The sequence below is a fragment of the Salvelinus namaycush genome, chromosome 11 (assembly GCF_016432855.1).
Source record: "Salvelinus namaycush isolate Seneca chromosome 11, SaNama_1.0, whole genome shotgun sequence".
In the NCBI taxonomy this organism is placed as follows: Eukaryota; Metazoa; Chordata; class Actinopteri; order Salmoniformes; family Salmonidae; genus Salvelinus; species Salvelinus namaycush.
The window spans coordinates 29,291,957-29,299,975 of record NC_052317.1 but is presented as its reverse complement, the minus strand read 5'-3'; the positions used below and the strand labels follow the sequence as shown (position 1 = coordinate 29,299,975).

At 42.4% G+C, this 8,019-nt stretch overlaps 1 pseudogene; it reads left to right on the top strand.

Moving 5' to 3' along the window:
* The first annotated feature begins 224 nt into the window (after positions 1-224).
* On the top strand, positions 225-2,860 carry LOC120055982 (annotated as a pseudogene).
* Positions 2,861-8,019: the final 5,159 nt, after the last annotated feature.

Genomic DNA, 8,019 nt, shown 5'->3' with positions numbered 1-8,019 from the left:
TCCATGTATGGTACACAATGTTTACATTCTATTCTTTCCAAAAGTTTATACATTTTTGGCTACGGTACTGAACATAGCTGAGTGTTGTAAAAGAAAGTGACTAAAACAGTCCAAAACACCAAAGTCTATAGTGGTTCCCTGAGTCTGTAAAAGTGATTTAGTAAACTAAGGGGACTCCCACAGTGCTTAGGGAAGGGGAGGAGCATGGTTATCTTCAATACAAAGGAATTTGCTCTGTGCCCCAGACTGGCTCAGTGAGAACGAAGAGGAAAGAACATGGGCTTTTTGCTTCCAATCCTTCTGGCTTTGCTAGCCTCTGTCCTGGGAGGCCTCTACTTCCTTGGGGCCTTCAGGCAGCATCGACCCGGTGAACCCCCACTGGACCGGGGCCCAATCCCCTGGCTGGGCCACGTCCTGGAGTTCCGTAGCATTTTACATTTACATTTAAGTCATTTAGCAGACGCTCTTATCCAGAGCGATTTACAAATTGGTGCATTCACCTTATGATATCCAGTGGAACAACCACTTTACAATAGTGCATCTAAATCTTTTAAGGGGGGGGGGGGGGGGGGGGGGGGTTAGAAGGATTACTTTATCCTATCCTAGGTATTCCTTAAAGAGGTGGGGTTTCAGGTGTCTCCGGAAGGTGGTGATTGACTCCGCTGACCTGGCAGCGACACTGCAATGTTTCAGGCTGACCTGGTAGCGACACTGCAATGTTTCTGGAGAGGATGAAGAGGAAGCATGGGGATATTTTCACCATACAGCTGGGAGGATTCTATTTCACATTCCTCATGGACCCTCTGTCCTTCGGGACGGTCGTGAAGGAGGCTCGCGCCAAGCTGGACTTCACCGAATTCGCAAAGCAGCTGGTGCAGAAAGTGTTTGGTTACCACTCCATGGAGAATGACCACAAGTTTCTGCAGATGTCCAGCAATAAGCACCTGATGGGGGATGGTTTAGTGGTAATGACACAGGCCATGATGAGCAACCTATAGAATCTAATGCTGCACAGTGTAGGGACAAAGCATGATAAAAATAAGACCTGGAATGAGGATGGCTTGTTCAACTACAGCTACAATATTGTCTTCAGGGCAGGATACCTGGCTCTGTTTGGTAACGAGACACCCAAATCCACGGGGAGCTTAGAGAAAGCCAAAGAGGTCGACAGAGAGGAGTCCCAGGAGCTCTTCCGTGAGTTCCGTAAGTACGACCAGCTCTTCCCCAATCTGGCCTACGGGGTCCTGCCTCCGGGGGAGAAGAGGGAGGCAGAGAGGCTGAAGAGGCTGTTCTGGAACATGCTGTCAGTGCAGAAGGTGAGGACTAAGGATAACATCAGTGGCTGGGTGCGCGAGCAGCAGCAGGTGAGGGAAGAGCATGGCATGGAGGACTTCATGCAGAACAGGTACATGTTCCTCCTCCTCTGGGCCTCCCAGGGGAACACCGGCCCTGCTGCCTTCTGGCTTCTCCTTTACCTCATGAAGCACCCAGAGGCCATGAAGGCTGTGCAGGGGGAGGTGGAGGAGGTGCTGAAGGAGACAGACCAGGAGGTGAAGCACGGTGGACCCCTCATCGACCTGACCCGGGACATGCTGCTGAAGACGCCCATTCTGGACAGCGCTGTGGAAGAGACCCTCCGCCTCACTGCTGCCCCTGTCCTCACCAGGGCCGTGCTCCAGGACATGTCCCTCAAGATGTCTGACGGAAATGAGTACCGCATCAGGGAGGGAGACAGGGTGGCCCTTTTCCCTTACACCGCTGTTCATATTGAACCAGAGGTCCACCCCGACCCACTCACCTTTAAGTACGACCGCTTCCTGACCCCAGAGGGGGGTAAAAAAACAGATTTTTACAAAGGTGGGAAGAAGTTGAAGTACTACAACATGCCGTGGGGTGCTGGGATCACCATGTGCTCTGGGCGCTTCTTTGCCACCAACGAGCTGAAGCAGTTTGTCTTCCTCATGCTCACGTACTATGACTTTGAGCTCAAGAACCCAGAGGAAAAGATACCTGATATTGACATAAAGCGCTGGGGCTTTGGGTCCATGCAGCCAACCAAAGACATCCAGTTTAGATACAGACTCAGGTTTTAAAACTGAGTGACTGACACAAACCAGCCTTTAGCAACACTTTGAATGTAAATGTCAATTTTCCGAGCTGTTAATCTGATGTTGATTATTATAAACTAGCTTGTGCCTAAACATGACTTTATCTAGAGTGCATAGTACAGCAACAAGTGGTACAGTATTACAATACTGGATATAATTCTTGTATTTATTAGAGGAAAAATCTTCAACTTTGTCTCTCAAAAAAAAAAATCTTGGGATTAGTTTTGAGTCAGCTGGAAAGCAGACATTGGAACATGGAAAGCTGACATGAGCAGAAAGAAATAAAGACTGTAAAGCTGGTTTACAGATAGTATTAGAAATGCACAGATGTTCAGAACCAACTGCATGTAGGAGTTGAGTTGACAATTATTTTAAGATACTGCTGTGTACTAGATTGCAGGGGCCTACCCACTGGGGAGCCAGGCCCACACACTGAGGAGCCAGGCCCAGCAAATCAGATTGTACTTTATTAGAGTTCATAGCTTTCACCAGGATTCACCTGGTCGGTCTATATTATGGAAAGAGCAGGTGTTCCTAATGTTTTGTACACTCAGTGTTTGTCACAGTGCTTCTATGGCTAGATACACTATGCCACTGCCAATTTCATTTGTTCATTTAGCAAACAAGACAGCTCATCATCTTGCATATAAGAACCATTGCTCTTTGAATAACATTGTAATGTTAAGCATTACATCTTTGTGTTTTTTTCCTCCTGTCAAATGTAATAAAATATGCTTTTAAAGCCTTGATTATCATACGAGTCTTATTGTGCACATGAAATGTGGCCTTGGATGTATTGGCAGAGGTGAAGCTAAGTGAGCAATGACCTGTGACTCTGGGAAACTGTGTCGATCAATACTATATTCTAGCTCCCACAGATAGCTCTACACCTAGCTCTACACCTGAGAAACGTTCAGGTGTACTGCGAAACTTGCCTCTAATGCATTGGTAGAGACTGGCTGGAGTCATTTGGGGTTGAAGCATCCCACAGATTCAACACATAGCTCCCCAACAGCTAAACTAGTAAGCTAGATAGAAGGAAGCGTTGTGATATGCTAAGCTTACTGTGCACATAAAAGGGGGATGCCTACTCCTACAAATACATGTATGTGTGAAACCCTACAGTGTTGCTACGGTCCAAGTAGAACAAAAGCTTGTCAATTCTCTGACAAAGTAGGCTGGATCTGATGACCTAATTCTGACCACACGTTTACTGTAGCATTTGTTACAGGCTAGGCTAAGGATTGTGTAGTGATACAATAGAGAGCCTTTTGTCATATTGTTGCAGTGGCCTACTACACTGAGACAGCGTGTGCACGCACAACCATTCAGATACATGGATGCCACCTAGTGGTTTAAAACATCCACTGGCATAACCAGATGGGGTGGGGAAATTACATACTGCTTACACACGTTTGTATAGAAATGACATTCTGTATCACATAACAATGAATAAAACCTCTTGCATTAAGAAATAAGATTGTTCTTTGCATACAGAAAAGGGCATGTTCTATCCCTTCCTGTGAATACACCAGAATAAATAGGATCTTTGTACCTTATCAAATTTAATAACAAGCAATTCAATATTAGTAATTGGATGTCAATGAGTCTATACACCACATATCTTCTTTGAGTTTATTAAAAAGGCAGGTCAAGGGCAGGCAGAGGTCAGTAATCCAGAAAGGTGGGGCAAAGGTACAGGCCGGCAGGCAGGCTCAGGGTCAGGGCAGGCAGAATGGTAAACACCGGTGTCGTGTCTTTGGCATCATTAAAACTGAAGACTTATTTATCAAATAACTCTCTGTAATTATTATTACGCGATTAAACTGATTAATCATGTAACTGTAATTAACTAGGATGTCGGGTCACCATGGAAAATATTGAGATTAAAAAGTTATAATTTTCCTAATATAACTTTCATATATTTTAATATCTGATCAATTAGTCTTCGAATTAATGAATTATTATTTACCTCACGTTAGTCTCTTTCGAAACGTCGTAAACTGTTGGTTATCTGCACGAACCCAGTCTTCACTATGAGTCATCCATACATCAGTTGTCTTAAAATCATTTATTTACTAACTATGTAATTCACAGAAATGCATAACACAAACAAACAAAGTAGATGGTTACAAAGAAATGATAGCGGATGTGCCCTAGTGGGCTAAACCGGCATGGCGGCTTGTTAGACAAAAGGGGAGTGGGGGTCAGCTGAGAAGTCACTACAGAGTTGATAATTATAACAATTGAAATGCTAAGTCTTTGCACATGAACGCTCACTCATTCAGGAACAATGGCAATCAATATATATATTTACGCTCAGTGTGTCGTCGGGATCTCTGTTGAAAAGTTTGTTTCTGTTGGAAAGTTTGTCCGCTCTCTCTCTCTGTCGTGGTTAGAATGAATAGTTCAGAGTGACATTCATTCATGTCGTTATAGAATAGATGTTTCGGCGGTTGTCGGTCTTCGCGTTCAATGATACCGAACTCCTAGCTGCAGACTAGTAATTAATATCAAAGACTTGTTCTTATTCTGTCAGTATCGATAATCTAACAGTTTAACCACGTGGTATGGTTAAAAGATTCAGCCATCTACTCAAACCTTAGGTTTATGGTCTCTACTCAAACCTTGGCCCTCTCGTGGTAAGCGAGAGGGCCAAGATTCAACACATAGCTCCCCACAGATTCAACACATAGCTCCCCAACAGCTAAACTAGTAAGCTAGATAGAAGGAAGCGTTGTGATATGCTAAGCTTACTGTGCACATAAAAGGGTGATGCATACTCCCACAAGTGTCCTAGGGCACCCAGTGGACACAAAGGGCAAATGTGGAAATCAGTCTAAGGTTACTAAAGTTGCTCCAATGGACTACTCAGGAGAAAAGTATTGGTTAATAAGGTTGTAGAGTATATTCTCCCTTTAGTTTAACATTATGGCCTTTAACCATAATAATAAAATAAAAAACATAAAAAACATCAAGCCTCAAATTCAGATTGAATTCATTGTATTTCTGAAAATAGACCAATATTAGCCTGGGATTGCTTCTAACAGACCCCACAACAGACCAATAATAGGGTTAGCAGTCACCTTGAATTAGGCTTCTTATTAATGCTGGGCAGCCCAACATGGCAGGGAAATATACCGAACTTCAGCCTCCATAGTGCTGCCTGCCTTGTGTTCAACAATATGGGCCATGATTCCTGAACACTGCATATAGTGTGATTGTACTGTAATGCCTGGGGCAAGATTATCATCAGTTCCAACAGAGAATATTTACTCCTGTTTTTTCATTGGCAATTTACAACTGAGCACTGGGAACTAGGCCTGGTACTGAAGACCTGTTTACAACAGTAAACAGCTTGAATTTGTATTGTGCTAGCAATAATAACGCACAATATGATCATCTTTGAAGCTTGTTGTGCCCTTTGAAAGACACACTGTAATTTATTCCAGTTTGCTTACCTTCATTCTTGATAAATCCACACTATGACATTTTCAATAGTTGAATCTTTCTGACAGCCTTGTCTAAACCATAAGAAACAAAAAGGTTCCATTTGTCACGTTCCTGACCTGTTTTCCTTTTTCTTGTATTTATTTAGTTGGTCAGGGCGTGAGTTGGGTGGGTTTGTCTATGTTTGATTTTCTATGTTGGGATGTTTGTGTTCGGCCGGGTATGATTCTCAATCAGAGACAGCTGTCAATCGTTGTCCCTGATTGAGAATCATACTTAGGCAGCCTGGGTTTCACGTGTGTTTTGTGGGTGTTTGTTTCTGTGTCTGTGTTTATTGCACCACACGGTACTGTATCGGTTTATGCACTTAGTTTATTTGTTTTGTAATTCAGTTTCGTTTTAATAAATCATTATGAACACTAACCACTCTGCGTATTGGTCCGATCCGTCTCGCCTCTCCTCGTCCGAGGAGGAGGAAGAATATGACGACAGCCGTAACACCATTGGTCTGTATTCTACCTTTGATAAGGCGTACATTTGATGTAATATTAACAAATTGTCTTATGGCCAAACTACATGATGTACTCTTATGTTAAGTTTATAATGTACATTGATAATTACAGAAAATGTAGAAACTACATTGGGAAAAAAGAGGAAAAATACTGTTCATATAATTGAAATAGGACTTCATTTGTATTTGACAATGGGTGTAAATTCACCTTTTACGTTTGTCCACATTAATACATTATTTTGCTCTACATATTTAGAGAACTGTAGTGGTTACTCTCTCCATCTGAGTTGCTGCCGTGAAACACACACATACACACACTGTTAGTTAAGTCACAAGGCTCTGTAGCTCTGGAGGTTCATAGCAGCATCAGTGAAAACTTTCTGGGTGAATAAACGGCTGTAACAGAACAAGTCATCCTGGATGAAATAAACAAATAGTCGAACTACAGTAGTAGAGCAAGAGCACCAGTCATGGAGGAGACCGACTGACCAAGCCAGGGAACAATGGGGCCATTGGCAGGAGTCCTGAGTGTCTTGCCTGTACTTGGTGGTGAGGGGTTTTGAAGAAAAATGAGCCATTGTCTCTTTCTCTCTCTCATCCTGCTTCCGAACCTCAGCAAAGCTGAGCAATGTCTCTGGAAGCTGTCCCAGGATGCTCCACTGTGAAGAATACTAGTCTGGTCAAACCTAGCTGGCCCCATGGAGAGGTAGGTGTGCCTTCTTTATTTGTTATCCATTTGTGATGCTCTTGTTTTACCTCAGGGCTCTTCTGATGTATTTTTATGTAATGCTATGTACTGTAGTTAGGTATGATATGTATTCTAATTATGAGGGCACCAGGCTGATCAGGCAGCTGCCCTCTGGGCAGTGGTCACACCGGTACATTTTTGCATATTATTTCCAAAGAAGCTTTCTTGGATTCTTATAGACCATATCATTTACAGTATTTACAATCAAAGGAGAAGAACAGCTGAGTGGTGGTACTGTTTCTGTAGGTCAGTTACCTTCAAACTGCAGACTACAATCAATCAATGTTGCCCTGGAGGCTGCTCTGCAGGGTGGTCAAGAGCTGGCACAGCCATAACATCTGTTTTAAACCTAACCCTAACTTTAACCTTAACCACAATGCTAACTCTAATGCCTAAGACCAAAAAAACACATGTTTGTTTTCCTGAATTTTTTACATATTTTGACGTTGCAGCTGGCCCATCTAGCGGAAACTACTCAAATCCATTTTTACTTGTCACATGCTTTGTAAACAACAGGTGTAGACTAACATTGAAATGGTTACTTACGGTTCCTTCCCAACTCTGCATCAAGGAATAAGATTGTTATTTGTATACAGCACAGTGTGTATTCTCTCCCTTCCCGTGAGTACACCAGAATAAATAGGATTTTTGTACCCTATCAAATTTAATAACCACCAATTCAATATTAGTAATTGAATGTCAATGAGTTCATATCCCATGAATCTTCCTTGAGTTATTGTATTATCATTATTGCATTGTGTTATCATGTATTTTATGGCCTATTATCTGTATCAAAGTGACTTTTTTTGAATGAAATCAGCATAATCTTTTTAGAAATTAGTATTATATTGTTATCAAACATACTCTACATAACCATAAATCAGCACTAACACACTGATGTCAACACCTTGATCTCGTTATTACAGTTTGTTCTGCCTCTACGACAAGACTCTTGTCAATAAATGTCAACCTGAGTTAAAGGGTGACTTGTGTCATCAGCCCGTTAAAGGGTGACTTGTGTCATCAGCCCGTTAAAGGGTACCTCAGGTCATCCTCCAGTTATCTGTTGGCACACTACTAAAGTGGATTAGCAACAAGGTCATCGACCTTGTCACCCTGAATCACATTTGAACGAGAAAGAAAGTTCAAATAAATGCTTTTTCATTGTAAAGAGACTACTATCCAAATACTTTTCAGCCAGA